This window comes from Coenobita brevimanus, chromosome 23 (genome assembly GCF_032717465.1).
Source record: "Coenobita brevimanus isolate Jiangsu-jjx chromosome 23, ASM3271746v2, whole genome shotgun sequence".
In the NCBI taxonomy this organism is placed as follows: Eukaryota; Metazoa; Arthropoda; class Malacostraca; order Decapoda; family Coenobitidae; genus Coenobita; species Coenobita brevimanus.
Window position 1 is genome coordinate 46,297,103 of NC_136976.1, and position 19,037 is coordinate 46,316,139.

General features: G+C 42.9%; 1 non-coding gene across 1 annotated transcript; it reads left to right on the plus strand.

Moving 5' to 3' along the window:
- Positions 1-16,805: 16,805 nt before the first annotated feature.
- Positions 16,806-16,924, plus strand: LOC145393084 (5S ribosomal RNA). Its single transcript, XR_013896102.1, has one exon. It is a non-coding gene; the product is annotated as a 5S ribosomal RNA (ribosomal RNA).
- Positions 16,925-19,037: the final 2,113 nt, after the last annotated feature.

Consider the following 19,037-nt stretch of genomic DNA (forward strand, 5'->3'; position numbering starts at 1 on the left):
GGTGTATGGAGATCATGCCCGGGTGTCCTGGGGAGGATCGGGAGAGACTGCGGACTGCGGTCTCCAGCGTCTAGGGGCGCTGACAGGTGAGGGCTCCGGCATCGGCTTACGCTGGGGCCCGTCAGGTGCATCTGTTCCAGAGCCAGGCGTAGGGAGCGGAGGCCAGGGGAGGCTGTGAGGCCTGTCTGGGCCACTCTGGTACGGGAGGCCTGGGCTCTTGTCTCCTGCCGGGGTGACGTCTCGCTCCTTGTCTCCTTCCGTGCACCTTCGGAGCGACAGTTGGCCGTCTCACGAGGGCGGGAGCGACAATAGGCCGTCTCTACCATGAAATTGCACAAATTAAAAAGATCATTCATATTGGTTATGAGTTTTCTAAGTAGTATTTTATTATTCTCAATGATATATGCCATTACTATATCTCACAGTTCGACAAGGGAGTAAAAATAATCCACAAATATTATATGCGTAGTAACTGGGAAAGAGGTGCCTAGGACTGAATTCAGTAGCAGACGACGCGCTGAAAGTTCCCCATTGGAGCATAGTGACAGAAATTAACTATTCCATCTCCACCAAGTGTAAGCCGAGACAGTAATAATATGCTGCTATCCTGTTCCACTCAATGAACACGGGACATCTGTATAATCATTACAAAGTATCTGCAGCCCAATAATGAAGTGTACTGCCAACTTCACCTAAATGCAGTGTCTGTTTGCTTATTCTCGAGACGGCCGGTATCCTGCTTGATACCTACTATATCTCAGCCAGTCTGAGCTTTGCCTTTGTTTAGAGTCTTGTGGAACTTCTAGCTGTCCGGTATTAGTAATTTGGTAATATACATGTAAGGTTGTTGCCCTGTGTTTTTATGCCCTGCTTTTCTCACACTGTGTCTGACTCCGGTCTAGAAAGCAGTGGCGTACTAAGGGGGGGCGGGGGAGCTGTTTGAAACTGCCCCCCGGGCCCCCAGTTGAGGGGGGGCCCCAAAAAGCCGTAAAAATTTACAAGCTTTTTTATTAATATTTAAAAAAAAGATATATTTATCATCCTGACAATTCCGGTTGAGATATTAGATAAGTTTTGAGAATTAGGGGGGCTAGGTTCTTTGTGGGGCCCCCTTCCTGGAGGGGGGGCTCCGCAAAGAGCCTAGCCCCCCGGGTCCCCAAATCTCTAGGTACGCCCCCGCTAGAAAGGGAACTCAGCTATCCTTTAGGTGTTTCTAGGACGGGAAGCCGGCCTAAAAACACCTGGCATAATATATATATATATATATATATATATATATATATATATATATATATATATATATATATATATATATATATATATATATATATATATATATATATATATATATGTTATGCTAGGCATTTTTGGGTCGGCATCCAGTTCCAAGAACGCCTAGGGTGCAGCTGGGTTTCCTTTCTAGACCGGAGCTTAGACACAGTATGAGAGGAACAGGGCATAAAAACACAGGGCAACAAGCTTGCACGTATATTGACATATTCCTTGCTATGGAACAGGAAGACAACTTACACAATATGCTAAACAAAATTAACACATGCTGGCAGGTGGGTTTCGAGGATCGCACAGGATACTAGATAGACAGGAGTCTTTGTCTGGGTAAGGAGGCAATGCGCAACTTTCACAGTCCACATAGGAGGCTCATTTCCAGTGAGAAAGCAAAATATAGGTTTTACTAGTTCAGGAACATTTACTCTGACACTGACTCTGGTTCCTGTTTCACAATGGTTACATATATATTGTCACTGATTTCTGTTTCTTGATTTACACAGGGTGGATGTGCACTGTCACAGAGTTATAATAATGAAACTGAGTTTTGCCTTTCGTCTTGCGCAGAATGGATAAGCACTGTCTCAAGTGTCTTTCCTCACTTTACTGGCTCTCACTGTTCACTTACACTGCACTGTCTTTGCCTCTCACTCAGTCTGTGGGAGCCATGTGTCACAGTCACTGTTATGTAATGTCACTGATCTGGCAAAAGGGAAGGGGGGGAGGCCTGGGGACTTGCAGCTATTGGCCTCGGGTAGGCGGAGTCCCTTCGGGAGTCCCTTCATGCTGCGGCCACGGGACCACTTGCAGGGGCGTCATCTCTCTTCGAGGGTTTGGGCTGTGCATGGGGAAGGGCCCCTCGCTGTCAGGGCTGGGAACTGGGGTCTGACCCTTAGGACTCGGGCCAAACAGATCCTGGAAGCGCTCCCTCAGGTGCCTGGCGGAGGAAGGGAGTCGCCCTCATCGGGGAGGGGTGAGGTCTCGCCCCGGGGTCCTGGGGGCACCCTCAAAGGTCTGTCGGCTGTGGTCTCCTTCCCATGGAATCGCCATCAGGTTGGGGCTATGGCGTCGCTCCCGCCAGAGTCCATCAGGTGGAGGACCTCCTCGTGGGCCGACTTGATGGAGAAGAGCCCTGTGGATAACACCAGGCTTCTCCACCAGTCCTCGGGGCAGAAGTCCTCCTCCTGGAGGTTGCCTCAGTCTGGGTGGACAGAGGAGCAGCCTGTGCTCCCGCTGGTAGGCAGGGCTGATTGCAGGTTGCCCTCACGCTGCGGAGTCACAGGGGGCGAGGGACTTTGGTGTCCCTCCTTGGTGTAGCTACCGGCCGTTGCTGGGTTCCCTCGGGCAACAGACAGAGGGCAGCTACAGGCCATCCCTTCTCTGTCAGTGCGGCTTCCAGCTGTCACTGGGGCCCAACTCCCTGACGGAAACGCAGACAAAGCACAGCTACAGGCTTCCACTTGCCTGTCGACGCAGCAGCAGGCCGAGGGCGACGTGTAGACGAGGAGTGGCTACAGGCCATCTCCTGCCTACTGGCACGGCTACAGGCTGTCACCGGTGTCGTGCCCTCTGAGGCAACTGCAGAAGGAGAAGGGATGTACCTGCCTCTCCCATCATGCGACGTTAGGCCATCATGGGTTCTGCAGGGGGTTTAAGCAGCACCTGATGGAGCAGCTACAGGCCGTCTCCTCTTTGGCAGCCTGGCTATAGGCCATGGCCTTTTTTGTGTGCAGCTTTTGGCTGTCACTGGGGCCCGGCTATAGGCCATGGCCCTTTGATCGGAGCGGCTACAGGCAGTCTCTTGTTTTGTACGGCTTCTGGCCGTAGCTGGGGTGCTGCTTGGAGCTGAAGGATCAGCTCCACCCCAATCCTGGTAAAGGCTAGCTCGCCCGGGAGGTAGTGCACTCGGACTGGGGTGGTCTCGCCGGGCGCACTCTGGGGAAAAGGGGCACACGGCCCAGGTGAGCTTATGTCCGTATTGACTAGACATGCCGTGCGCTCTGTCTACCCCTCCGTTGTCTCCTCCTGGGGGTGTGGTGGCGACCTGGGTTGCCCCGGCTGGTACTTCAATATATATATATATATATATATATATATATATATACACAGTATTATCCTGGGCTATTTTTTATCCTTAAAATAGTAATAAAAGTGCTATAGGCTATCTAATTTGTTGGTTAATTATGTTGAGATGGTCAAATAGGGGGCGAGTTCATCAGACATGCGGCGAGTTGGTCGTAAAGGTTACCTCCTCCCCCAATCACAGACTCCTCGGGCCATCAAGGGGGAAGGTCAAAGAGTGTTCATGATGTGAGTGAACTTGTTTTTTTGTATAGTGTTTTGCCTCTATATGCCTCAGCCAGTGAGCGCGGGATGGGTTAGAAAAGGCAAGGGAGCAGAAATTCATTTTACCAAATCCCAAAGTGAAAAAAAAAATAAGTAAATAAAAAATAAAAAGAACACTTCTTAGAAATAAAAAAAAAAGGCAGTCGGGCAGATGCTCAAATATCGATTGGGACATACCAGTGCACATGTCTGCATTTCGCTCTTAATTAGAATTAAAACTTTGACATAAACCACCACTTTCAAATTTTGTAACCTCCCGCCATATCTTCCCTTATTCACATAAATTATTTTTTTTTATACATCTTGTGGATTATACGTATATATTTTTTCTTTAATTCCATTAGTGAGTATCTTTAGAAACATTTGTCATTAGAGCCATAAATTGATATTTAGTCTTTTTTTTTAATGAGATAATTTTGATGTTGTATGATCCGTATATAAGAGAGAACACAGCGGCTGGTGGTGCTTGGGTTTGAATCTTGCGTCGTTGTTAGGTAATTCAATTTTTACCCTTGTGTAAGCTGTTTTTGCTTTTCGCAAAATATTTTACTGTACATTTAACATATACATTGCCTTCATTGCTACACTGGCTAGTGTAAATGGTAATGTATGTATTGTGGAACCATTCGGTATCGGTATTGGTTGGATGTCTAAAACTTCTGTTGGCTTTTGTTCTAAAAACTGTTTTAGGGCCAATACTCTATTTTGGGACTGGAGACTGTTCAGGTAAAGTGGGTAGGCTGTTGGGTTAGTAAAAACTCCAAAAATACTGTAGGCCGTGTGATTTGCTAGATAGAATAACGCTCGTTAGAACATCACTGGTCAGGTGGGGGCCGCCCATGGCCAAGTAATATTGTCTGGCAGTACAGTAATGCGAGTACAATCAGGCAGGCAGGAGTATGGCTTGTAACCCAGGCCTGTTGCCCAGAAAGCAGCTGAATCTGACACTTCATCACATTTCCTTACTAGGCCTAGGCTACCTGATGTAGTTTAGTTTGACGTCGGTTTTACAGGTGTACTCAAAGAATTAGATAAAATGAACAGTTACTCTGTCAGGTATTTTGGTCTGTCAAGAAACCTTTTACCGTAGCAAAAATTTGTCATCCAAGAAGATTTTGTTACCGACTACTTTGCCACAGGTATACTTCTTTTTTTTTTTTTTTTTTTTTTTTTTTAGGTTGTGTACTGTATTTGCCCAAACTGTTAAAGCTTTTGATTTTTAAAAATATTAACTCACCCCTTCACATGTGCTGTGAATGTTTTTAATGCTTATATTTATTTCCACCTCTTGCAGCAAAAACAGGCATTTCTGACAAGTGACTATTAAAAAATCAAAACGAAAAAAAGAAAAAGAAAAACCAGAGAATACCAAAAGTGGGTACAGTACCTAACAAGGGGGGGGAATTCCTAGACTGCTGCTAGTGAAGTCTAGTAGCAGGCATGGGATATGCCTTTGCAGTGGCTCCCACTTGCCTTATTTGTGTGTGTGTATTTTATATCATCAAGTTCAGTATCTGGTGTTCCCAGGCGGTCACCCATCCAAGCAACGTTGGGTCTGGTTAGTACTTGGATGGGTGACTGCCTGGGAACACCAGATGCTGTTGGCGTTCTCCCTACGCGTCAAGTGGGGTTGGTGGAGGATTAGTGCCCCTCCCTGTAAAACAATTAACTTTAAGCCCTTGGCCACCCCGTTTGGGATACATGGCGTCTGGCAATGAATGAATGAAGTTCAGTACAATCAGGCATGAAGTGTTCCAGTGTTTCTGTCTCAAAGCCACACCGTGGACATTGCTCGTTCGTGTTTTGGAATCTCCTTCTTCAGTTAAGGGTTAGCGTGTATGAGGAGTGGATTAGCATAAGGCTGGAAACGCCACTGCGGCCAATATGTAGTTAGGTATAACATTCTCTTCCTCAGTCCTTCCTTTATCCCAGGAGAACAGATTTATGGCCATGTGATCATAGCAGTATGGTTGAAAATCCTACTTTGATAGCCCTTATAGATTTTGTGTGACACTTCTCTAACTTTGGGGTTGATTTTCTCATTTTTAAAAAAATGGCGTTTACGGCCTTATGCTAATCCACTCCTCGTATGTTCTTCCTCTTACTGACAGCTTAGAATCTTGTGAATTATCCAAACTGTTTATTTTCATCCAGCTCTAACATACTGCCTTGGTGTTTATTATTTTATTATAGCAGGCTGCAAGTTGAGCATCACAAGTTTCATTTTTCACTAAAACAGTACACCCTCGATATTATGAACTAATTGGTACCATAATTGGTACCAGACCTTTGACATTAAAGCCGATAGTTGGCTGAAGCCAAACACTATGCTGTTCGGTAATTTTCCAGGCATCGTGGCTTTTTTCGAACAAAGATCGTTAAATATAGAGCATCAGTCGGCCGCATAGCTGTACACAGTAACATACAGCTAGGTCTAAATGGCCCTTTTTCTCAATAAATGCTCTGTTATGGCTCCTGTCACGATGCTGGTCACCCAGAGACTGATGCAGCATTCTGTGGGATGCGGAGGAAAGAGAGAGAGAATGTGTGTGTGTGTGTGTGCTTATGTAGCTAAGTGTATCTTTACAGGAATGAGTCAAGCTTGTACTGTCCTGTCTATTAAACCATTTTTATCATACATATCCTTAAATTTTTTAATAGTTTGTCACACTATTTCAGTCGGTAGTGCATTCCACTGATCAATTGCCATATTATCACCTCTCTTTTTATGTAGTTTTTGGTGTCTTCTTGCTGATGCTTCCCCATAGATTATATATTCATTTAGGCTATGTCTATTTTCTCTTTCCCTGAGATGCATTTATATAGCATAATTATGTCTCTTTTCCTTCTCTCCTGTTGTGTTGGTAGATTCAGTTTGTGTGTGTGTGTGTGTGTGTGTGTGTGTGTGTGTGTGTGTATTTACCTAATTGTGATGTACGGGAAATGAGCTACGCTTGTGGGGTCCTGTCTCCATTTCTCAATAAATCAAATTTAGCTTTAAACTCGTTTAAGTTTTTAGACTGGATGATCTCTTTGTCCAGGCTATTCCACAGGTCTGTACATCTATAAGGAAAACTATATTTCTTGATATCTTTCAAGCAGCTTGGCTTCTTCAGTTTCATCCCATGTCCTCCTGTTACTCTGGTATCCCATAAAAACAGATCTTCTTTGTCAATTTTATCTACTCCCATCATGGTCCTGAACACTGCAATCATGTTGCCTCTCTTTCTTCTTTCTTCTAAGGAAGGCAACTCCAGCTTTTCCAGCCTCTCTCTGTATGACAGATCTGGGGATCATTTTGGTTGCTGTTCTTTGTATTCTCTCAATCTTGTTTATATCTTTCTTTTTGTGTAGGGACCACACTACTGCTGCATATTCTAACCTGGGGTGGATCATGGCCACTATCAATTTTTTCATCATCTCCTCATCCATATAATAAAAAGCTACTCTTATATTAGTCAGGTGTTTATAAGTCTCTCTAACTGCCTTGTTGATGTGTTTTTCAGGTGACAAACTGTCCTGGACCAGCACACCCAAATTTTTCTCTTCTCTCACTTTTGTGATTGGTTCATTACCCATCAAATAATTCAATGATGGCCTCCTGGTACTTTTACCCATTTCCAATATTTTACATTTCTTTGCATTGAATTTCATTTCCCACGTCCGGCTCCATTCGTGTATCCTATCCAGATCCTCCTGCAGCATTTTACAATTCTCCACAACCTCTACCTTCCTCAAGATCTTTGCGTCATCAGCAAACAGACTTGCATAACTGTTCACTCCATCTACCATATCATTTACGTAAATCAGGAACATTACTGGTGCCAACACCGAGCCCTGTGGGACTCCACTTGTTACTTCCCTCCATCCAGACATATTATCCTTTATTACTATCCTCATTTGTCTGTCTCTCAAAAAGTCTGTCATCCATTCCAGGAGGTTCCCCTTCAGTCCTCCTATATGTTCTATGGCCCTTCCAATTTATCCAGATCGTTTAGGCGTTGTCCCTCACGGGACTTCCCCTACGTGAGACTTTGCCACAGTTTCTACTGGGCCAATTATCAGATTAGAGACAAGGGTTAACCCTCACTCCCAGCTCTCTCTCTCTCTTTCTCTCTCTCTCTCTCTCTCTGCATATAAAATCAACATTTTATGGAGATTTATTTCTATAAAAAGTTTATACGGTTTTATGAATTATTAGAATTTGAGGAAAAGCCTCCTGACTTCATCTGTCTGTCTGTCTGTCTGTCTGTCTGTCCCTGTCTCTGTCTCTGTCTCTCTCTCTGCATATAAAATCTACAGTTTATGGTGATTTATTTCTATAAAAAGTCTATACGGTTTTATGAATTATTATACTTTGTTCTGGTGACTTTTGTGTAATGCTGGCTTGTTTGAAAGAAGAGCAAATTCGTGTGACTGTTACTTCACTCATGTTGGTGGCCTTTGCTGTTCGAGCAACAGCTTTTGAGGGATCAATTATAGGTCCCCTGTTTGCCTTCTCTTCTAAAAAATACTTATTTACGCTGTAAATAAGTTCTTTTTCTCGATTGTGGAGCAGACGAGGGCGAGTAGTAGGGGTAGGAGCTTACGGTATCTTTTAATGGCGGTCAGAGAAAGTGACCTGTGGATTGACACCTGACCTACCCTCACTGACTCACCTACAAGCGCAACAATGTTGGAAAGGAACATTGCCAAGTGTTGAGGTATTTATAAAAAGTCATTGTTTATTAAAAACAATAGGCATTTTCTTACACTATATAGCCATATTAGAGAATATTATATATATATACTGTAAATAAATTTCATTTAGAAGTAGTAAATAGCTGACATGAGACAGAGAGGTGTGTTTTGGTACAGATTCGGCAGCGTCGCTCGAAGGGGAACTCCCGTGAGGGACAACGCCCAAACTATCTGGATAAATTGGAAGGACCCTAGTTTCCACATTAGTCTCTTATGGGGTACCTTGTCAAAGGCCGTCTCCAAATCTAAATATGTATACACAATCCACCCAACCATCTCTTTACTGTAGCACGTCAGTCACTCGAGTAAAAACTCAATACGTTGGAAACACATGACCTTCCACTTCTAAATCCAAACTGACTATCAGCCAAAATATTCATCTCTTCCAGATATTTTATCCATCTATCTTTCAGAATTCTTTTGCACAATTTTGCGACCATGCTGGTTAGGGCCACTGGTCTATAATTCAGGGGTTCTTCCATGTTTCCTCCCTTTTAAATCAGTACCACATTTGCCCTCTTCCATTCTTGAGGCACTTTCCCCCCTTCCAGAGAACACACAATTAAACTGTGAATCTTATCTGCCAGTTGTTCTCTGTATTCCTTAAGTACCCAATTACGGATTCCATCTGGTCCTGGGGCTTTCCTTACATCTTGAGTTTCCAGTAATTTATACACTTCCTGTACTTTATAACTTTTATCACTACCGGTACATTTCTAGTAACTCCCTCCTCTTCTACAAATTCCTTTTCATTAGTGAGAACTGATTGGAAACATTTGTTCATTATTTCTGCTTGCATTGCCGCATCTTTATAGACCTCTCCTTCTACTTTCAGTTTGGTGATTCCTTCCTTTTGTTTCAGTTTGCCATTGACAAATCTGTATAACAGTTTGGGTTTATCCTTACATTTGTCTGTTATACCTTTTTCAAAATTCCTTTCTTCCTCTCTACGTATTCTTGTGTATTCATTTCTACATCTTTTATATTCTTCCTTTGTTCTGTTGTTACCTCTCTTTCTCCAGTTGTTCCACGCCGTGTCTCTCTTTTTTTGCTGTCAAACACCTTCTATTAAACCACTCCTTTTTCCTGTTTTCTTTCCCCATTACTCTTGGTACAAATTTCTCCACTCCGGAATTATAGAGGCCTAGAAAAATATCCCATTTCCTCTGTATCTCTCTTGTTTCTCTGAATTTTCTCCAATCTGCATTTTTGAAAAATTTTCTCAATCCTGTAAAGTTTGCTTTCCCAAAGTCATATCTTCCCTGCCTATAAAGCTCATCTCTTGGTTCCACGTTCCCTGTTATCATCTGGAACTCATTAACCACATGATCACTTTTTCCAAAAGGACACAGATATTTCAAGGATTCTATTACATCGGGTTCTTTGGTAAACAGTAAATCTAGTCTTGCTGGTGTGTCCTCACCTCGGAACCGTGTCTCTTCTTTGACCCATTGCGTCATCACATTGTTCATTGTAATATTTAATAATATAGTGCACCACGAATCTTCGCTGCCTCCTGAGTCCCATTCCTCTCAGTTCACCTCTTTATAATTGAAGTCACCCATTAAAATTATATTGTTGCTTTTCTCAATCATTTTCTGTAAATAACTAGCCATGTCTGACAGCATTTCCTGGTATTCATCATCACTCCACGCTCTTGTCTTAGGGGGAACATACACTACTGCCATATCTCTCTTCCTATTCTCTCCAGTTTCTAATTTCATATTTATCACTTCAGCCGTGCCTTCTCCCATTTCCACGTTATCTACATTTATGTTGTTCTGCACTGCTATCATCACTCCTCCTTCCGTTTTTTCTTTTCTGTCTCTTCTCCACGGTTTGTATTTACCATCTCCCGTATGAACATCAATATCTTCTCTTAACTTGGTCTCTACAAAGTACATGACATCAGGTTCATGTACCGTCAAAAAATCATTAATTTCTACAGTAGTCCTGTCGATATTAAACCATCAACATTAGTATATGCCACCTTCCAATTATTTTTTTTGTTTTTTTATACCCTCTTTTCTCCTTCTCCCTGCCGGTTCCATTTCCTTAATTTCTGATTCATGACTCTCCAATAAAACACAGTCTTCACTTCCTCCATTCTCTGTTTGTTTTTTACCTTTGCTTCCTTTACTAATTCCTTTATTTTAGCTCTTTCTTCCTCATTTGCATCTGTCCTTATCCAAACATTTTTGAACCCTTCCTTGTCTGATAATTTCCATGTTCTACTGATAATTTCATTTACTGTTGTCTGGGACTTAAACTTTACCTTCAGTGGCCTTGCCCCTCCTTCCTCGAACTTTCCTCACCTAAACACCTCTTCAGTCTCTTCTTGAGCTTCGTTGTTTTCCTCCATGACTACTCATATAATATCTTTACCCTTACTCAGTTCTTCTCTTTCTCTTTCTGATCTTATTGTCATACATTTTTCTTTAACTCCTGAAATTATAACACATTTACTATTATCTGCTACATCCCTAACTGAAGATTCTGTACTTCTCAGCACCCTAACCACTTCCCTCTCCACCTTTTCCTTGCTTTGTTGTTCTATAATCTCTTTCATATTTACAGTTTCATCTTCCTGAATTTACTTCCACCCCTTATGTTGCTCCTTGATTTCCTTAATGTGCTCGTCCTGTATACTTGATTTGGATTCATACTCATCTAGTTTGCTTTTCATCCTGTCTCTTTCCTCTTCCAATCTCTTATTCTCCCTCTTAAGCTCTTTTATTTCATTAGAGGCTGATTCATTGTTCACTTTTAATTCAGTAACTTCTCTTTCTTGTTCGTCACTGCGTTTACAAATTTTTTCCAGTTTATTCCGTAAACTTTTGATCTCGTTTTCCTGCTCTATGGTCCGTTCCTGTAACTCTTTAATTACTGCCGATAACGTGCTCCCTACGTGTCAACAAGTGGGTTGGTGGAGGGTTAGTGTCCCTCCCCTTAAAACAGGTAACTCGGGGTCAAGCGGCCGCCCCTTGCGGGATTGTGGCGTCTGGCAATGGATGGGACCTTTTTTATCTCCTGGACATTCCTCTCCGCTGTTTTCTCTACACCTGCTATTCTTGTTTGGTTCAACTTAATGCTTCCGTTTCCCACATCCTCTTCACAGAAGCCCTCAAACTCTCTCTCGCCGATTGTAAACAATGCACCGTCCCTTTCTGCCATGATTCAGCCATATGGAGACTTTCTGTTTTCACTATATCTTGTTCTTTTTATGACCAAAACTGCATTTTTTTAAATTACTGTATGACAGGACCACCACTCACGCACTCATTAACATAATCACAAATAGGCTGGCCTTCTTTTCGTCGCTGATTCAGCGATTATTACCCCATGATCGAGGAAGAGCTCCGTCTCTGTCGGTGATGTGTGCGTGTATGTGTGTGTGTGTGTGGGGGGGGCGTATTTTGTTCTCCTCCTTGCACTACACATGCGATGCACATAATAGATTTCTCCACGAACATTCACTGCACGACATACGTATATATGTGTGGCATATTTCTTGTCTCTGATCCTAGTGCTAGGTTATCACTAAGTCAGTCAATGCATGCAATATTTCTCAGTGAACACTCGTTGCACTATTTTATTCATATGTTTCACACTAGATCATATGTAATATAGCACTGTCTGAGATTGGTACAATACCTTTTCACTGAAGTCTGTGATTGTGTGGCATATTTGTTGTCTCTGATACTTGTGCTAGGTTTTTGCTAAGTCAGTCAATGCATGCAATATTTCTCGGTGAACACTTACCGCACTATTTTATACATATGTTTCACACTAAACCATACACAATATAGCACTGTCTAAGATTGGTACAATACCGTTTAGCTGAAGTCTGTGATTGTGTGGTGTATTTGTTGTCTCTGATACTTGCGCTAGGTTTGAGCAAGTCAGTCAGTGCATGCAATATTTCTCGACGAACACTCGCTGCACAATTTTATACGTATATTTCACACTAAACCATATGCAGTGTAAAACACTATCACATGATTTCATCCCAACCTCCTTTGTTATTCCCTTCCTGACTCTGTGGCGTACGTTACCGCTTGTTTCCTTAGCGACTATGGCATATCTCTATGGTGTACATAATGCCAGCTATGGTAGGTCAGTTATTTCATTAATCCAGGCACTATATGTCTCACAAAATATAAGTACTGGCTTCATTATAAAGGTAAAATACTCACATCATTTATGGGCAGGGTGAAGCAGAGTGGAAACTCCGTTATAACAAACCACACTCCTGCCTCTAGGCCTAACTGTTGATAACGGGCCCCAACGCTTTACAGACTATATATCTATGTTCCATAGACACAATCACTTCACATTATAGTCAGAAACACTGTACAATCACAATATTTCAATAATGGCTTCTGCCTCGGGTGGGAGGGGGAAAATGGCGGATTTAAAGGGATGACTGACAGCAGTGTTACCCTTCAGCCCACCTGGTTGTGAGATAGTGAGGTTTTTCTGCTGTGCATTGTCTCATCAGAGCAGTCACAGTGTTGCCAAGTGTTTATCTTGGAAGAGAGACGCACCCACTGGAACGCACCAAAATTTGACACAAATTGGCTGAAAACTTTCCTTTTGACAGTGTTTTTTTGTGCTTAACAACACAATTCTTGTATATGTGCGTTTATATGCCAAACAACAAAGAACACAATTGGCGTCAACGTCCCTCGGAGGGTTAAGAATATATGGAGTAGATAGGAAGTTGTTGAAGGCCATGAAGAATATGTATGAGAGTGCTAAGGTTGCAGTGCGTGTGAATAGTGAACTGAGTGAATTGTTCTGTTTGAAGGTTGGATTGAAACAAGGATGTGTCGTGTCTCCATGGTTGTTCAGTCTGTATATGGATGGAGTTATAAAAGAGATACAAGGTAGGGCAGTGGATGTTGGAGTGGCCTTAGTGAGAGAGGGTAGTGTTTGGAAACTCCCTGAACTGTTGTTTGCAGATGATACTGTTTTGTTAAGTGAAGATGAAGGGGAGTTGCAAGGCTTGGTGGATGAGTTTGGGAGTGTGTGTAAGAAATGGAATCTAAAGGTGAATGTAGGGAAGAGTAAAGTGATGGTCTTTGAGAGAATTGTAGTCAGTGAATGTAGTGAGATTGGATGGGGAGGAAATGGAGAATGTGAGTGTGTTTAAGTACATGAAATGGACGGGATCATTGGAAATGGAATCTATCTAAATATGTCTGCTGATGATGTAAAAATATAAAGGAGAATTAAAAACATAGGCTCTTGCAGAGAGCTACAAGAAGAATTAAATAAGCTTTATGAATGGAGCAGTAGATGGCAAATGGAATTTAGTGTGGACAAGTGCCATGTAATGAAGTTTGGTAAAAGTGAAAAAAGACCAGACAGTGAGTATAAGCTGGGAAGTTCAACCCTACACATATAAAAAATGGAGAAGGACCTAGGAGTGATTATCAGTAACAGACTGTCTCCGACTGACCACATCATTGAGAAAGTATGGAAGATGTAGTTACACACTGCTTGCTAATGAGAGTAGCATTCACATATATAAATGAAGACATGCTTAGAAAGATAATCACATCATTCATTGGACCAACCCTGGAGTATGCATCTGTAGTCTGGAATCCACATCTCAAAAAACACAAAGATAAGATTGTAAAGGTACAAAGGGCCACTACAAGATTGGCACCAAGCTTAAGGGATCTAAGTTATGGAGAAAGACTAGAAAAACTTAACCAACCAACATTACAAGATAGAAGAAAAAGAGGAGACATGATTATGCTCTATAAATGCATCATAGGGAAAGAGAAAATAGACATAAATGAGTATATAACTTACGGGGAAGCAGCAGCAAGAGGACACTGCAAAAAGCTGCATTAAAGAGAGGTGACAAAGATGTAAGGAAATTCAGTTACCTAGATAGAGCAGTTGATCAGTGGAATGCACTACCAAAAGATATAATGTGTGCCAAAACTATTCATAAATTTAAAGATATGTATGATAAAAATTGTTCAAAACATGGGATAGCACAAGCTTGACTCATTCTTGTAAAGATAAGAACAGTCGTCTACACACACACACACACACACACACACACACACACACACACACACACACACACACACACACACACACACACACACACACACACACACACACACTGCTTAATCTGGTAGACAACTCAGCACAATGAATGTTCTTCAAAAAACTTAACCTTGAAAACCACGCAAAACTATGCCAGGCACCTACTTAGGAAGCCATTGCTGCTTCAGTGTTCTCATCAGTTTGGTTATGCCCAGTTATTTGGAGGCGATAAGTGAGTCGGCCATGGCCTGGAGTGCAAGTGGTTCTGACTGCAGTGGAGTATTGCAGCACTGCCAGTAGTGCTTGTCCTCATTTAACCATCACAGTGTTACACTTTGAACACTTTGTTTCTGTTCATATAACTCTATGATTATGGAAAGTCCCAAGCTTTGCCGTATGTTGATAACAGTGTTGAGCTGTATTTACCTATTTGTAAGTAATCCCTCTAATATTCGAACGCCCAATATCCGGACATAATCGTCCTGGGATCCAATATTCCCAAAGTGGGCCAAAAACCGCAAAAAATTCGAAAAAAAAATGACTTTTTTCCCTCCCGTAATTTGAAATTGCCACCTGGCGCTGAACAGCTGTTACACCCTGGTCCCTTCACCCCTTCCTTCCTCCCCCCTCCCCTGTCAGGGTTACCATTTGGTATTTTACATTACCAAGTGTGGGTCAATTTGGTAATGAAAAATTCGTTAGGTAATGAATCAGAATAATGCATTACCAAATGGATTTTTCACATGCATGAGGATACACAGGATGGAGATGGTGGATTGTTTGCTCTCTCTGATTAATCTGCTACCCTACATAGCGTGAAAATAATCATCATGGTGTTAATTATAAGGAGAGTGATTGCATGTATTTCCACTTGTATATATAATCCTAGTGAAGAATAAATGCTAGCTTTACGAATTTGGTAATGAAAAGTTAAATTTGGTAATGAAAGTTGAGGAGATTGGTAATGTGGCTGTTGCGATCTGGCAACTCTGTTACCCCGCCATCATCAACAGTCACAGTCTAACTCCGATCAAGAGCAGATGCTCATAGCAGTGCAAGCCACAGGTGCTTGTTTTTTGTGAATAAACAGTGAATAAACTGCAATACCTCGCCACTAGAACACACAGGAATTTACAGTGTTGTGCAGTGTTAAGAAATTAGAATATAGAGTGCAGAGGATTAACTGTGGACTGCAAACTGGCGGTTCAAACCAGTCCAGGAGCCAGGGACTTGTAAGTACCCAGAATGTTTCATATTGTATATACACCTCTAAAACCTCATTTTATGGTTCTTTTGCATTTATTTCAGTCTTTTATGTCCCTTATTGGTGTGATTTGGGTCTTAAATAGGTGCAATGCATGTCCAGAGGGAGTTGTATAGGTGTTTCTCTGAGTTAGGGTCCATAAGTACAAGTCCATAAGCTGGGGCCCAATATCCGGACATGACCACTATCCGAACCTGCCTATGACTCTATTACGTCGGATATTGGAGGGATTACTGTATACAGGATTTGAGCAATGCTCGTGTTGTCCTGTCTCCATTTCCACATTTATGTAGTCTACTTTTACACACATGAATGTTTTTCTCCTGCACCACCTTTTTGTCTAAATCGTTCCAAATATTTAAGGCTTTTACCTAATACTGTATACCTAATTGTGATATACACGAAATGTGCTATGCTCGTGGGTTCCCGTCGCTGTTTCTCAGTAAGTCAAATATAACTTTAAACTTGTTTAAGTTTTTAGACTGGACGATTTCTTTGTCCAGGCTATTCCATAAGTCTATACTTCTATAAGGAAAGCTATATTTCTTGATATCCTTCGAGCAGTTTGACTTTTTCAATTTCATTCCGTATCCTCTTGTTGCTCTCTTATCCCATAAAAACAGATCTTCTTTGTCAATTTTATCTACTCCCACCATGGTCCTGAACACTGCAATCATGTCTCCCCTCTTTCTCCTTTCCTCTAAGGAAGGCAAATCCAGCTTTTCCAGCCTCTCTCTGTTTGACAGATCTGCCAGACTGGGGACCATCTTGGTTGCTGTTCTTTGTATTCTCTCAATCTTGTTTATATCTTCCTTTTTGTGGGGACCACACTACTGCTACATATTCTAACCTGGGGCGGATCATGGCCACTATCAATTTTTTCATCACCTCATCCATATAATGAAATGCTACTCTTATGTTAGTCAAGAGCTTGTACGTCTCTCTAACTGTCTTGTTAATGTGTTTTTCAGTGACAAACTATCTTGGACCAGCACTTCCAAATCTTTCTCTTCTCTCATTTTTGTGATTAATTCATTACCCAACAAATAATTCAGTGATGGCCTCCTGGTACTTTTACCCATTTCCAATAGTTTACATTTTTAACGGCCATACCACGTTGAGTACACCACTTCCCGTCTGATCAGCGAAGTTAAGCAACGTTGGGTCTGGTTAGTACTTGGATGGGTGACCGCCTGGGAACACCAGATGCTGTTGGCATCCCTACCTGTCAAGTGGGGTTGGTGGAGGATTAGTGCCCCTCCCTGTAAAACAATTAACTCTGAGCCCTTGGCCACCCCTTTTGGGATATATGGCGTCTGGCAATGAATGAATGAAATTTCATTTCCCACGTCCGGCTCCAATCATGTATCCTATCCAGATCCTCCTGCAGCATTTTACAATCCTCCTCAACCTCTACCTTCCTCAAGATCTTTACATCATCAGCAAACAGACTTGCATAACTGTTCACTCCATCTACCATATCTATCTATCTATCTATTGCCAGACACCTCAATCCCTGCACATATACCCCATCCATACTCCCATTCTCTCACACTTTCTCCTCTCCATTTTGTTTCAGTCATTCCACATACATCCACTTTTGCACCCTCAAGCACCTGGACAATCTCTCTCTCTTTCACCTCATCATTTGCTCCTCTTACATTCCACGTAGCCATCACCAAGTCCTTTGTCCGGTCCTGGGTCATCATCGTTTGGTCAGTCCTTGTCCGAGGCTTCTTGTTTGTTTTTTTAGTTAGTTGTTTTCCGGGGAGGGGCACTAACCCTCCCCCAACCCTTTTAGTTGCCTTTTACAACAAGCAGGGATACTGGGGGAGTATTCTTGAAAAAAAACCCTACCCCCAGGGGTATATATATACAGTAATCACTCTAATATCCGGACGCCCAATAACCAAACATCCCCACTACCCGGACCTTATCGTCCTGGGATCCAACATTCCCAAAATGGTCCGAAAACCCAAAAAAAAAAAAAAAAAAAAAAAAAAAAAAAAAAAAAACAATTTTTTGCCATCCGTAATTTGAACTTGCTGCGCGCGCCGCGGGAGAGCATTGTTTTGGTTCGTCATTCCTCCGACATCCGATAGAGCGCCGCTGCATCCTCCCCACTTCCCGCCTGTCTCTCACCGCGACTGGACCTACGCTCTTCGCAATGGCTGCCCATGTGCTCGCTTTTGTGGTGGTGCCGTACTTGCTGCAAGGCCTCCTGCTGCTCTCGGCCCTCCTCTTAGTGTGTGTGATGATGGCCCCGCCACCTGAGAAAAGGAAGAGAGTGGTGTTGACTCTGGAAAAGAAGAGGGAGATATTGGAGAAAGTTGATGCGGGTTGGTCTTCTTCACGCATTCTCCGCGAGTATAACCTGGCCCGGTCGACTTTGTTGGATATCAAACGTTCCCGAGACAAACTCATGCAGTACACGGCTGACTTCTCGTCGAGAAGCAAACGCAACGTGGAAAGGAGGGTTATGTTTACCCCCAAGTTTGCAGAAATCGACCGATCCACATTGATTTGGTACCGACAGCAACGTGCAGCTGGTGTGATGGTATGTGGAACGGAGCTGAACTCTGCTGCTGAGAAGTTTGCAAGGCTTCACGACGCCCTAGACTTCAAGGCATCCGAGGGTTGGCTCTTCGCGTTCAAGTTGCGACATGGCCTTACTAACCGTAAAGCACATGGCGAAGCATTGGACGCTAACGAGGATGGAGTTGACGTTTCGGCACAAGGTGAAAGGCTTGATCAACAGGGAGGGCCTCACTCTCGGTCAAGTCTATAACGCAGACGAAACTGGCCTATTCTGTCGCTCGCTGCCAACGAACACTCTAGTCGAGGAGACTGAGAAGCGTGTACCTGGCCGCAAGCTTTCTAAGGAACGGATATCTGCTTTGTGTTGTGCCAGTGCTAACGGCATGCACCGGCTTAAGCCCGTTGTTGTTGGCCGTGCAAAGCAGCCTCGGTGCCTTCGTGGGGTGATGGATGTCCTTCCTGTCGTATGGTACCATTCTTTGAAAGCATGGTTCACAGCTGTGATTTCCAAAGACTGGATTCACCGTCACTTCGTCAAGGAGGTCATCCAGTACCAGACGAAGACACTGGGAATCCCTCGCGACCAGGTAAAGGCTCTCCTTCTGCTCGACAATGCACCTGCCCACCCGTGCGACAAGGACTTGGTTGCTGAGAATGGCCGTATTAGGTGCATGTTTCTGCCACCTAATACGACTGCTCTTATTCAACCCATGGACCAAGGAGTGATCGTGGCAACAAAGCGCCTTTACCGTCGGAAGTTCCTGGACGAGGTGATGGTTGTTCTCGAGGACGA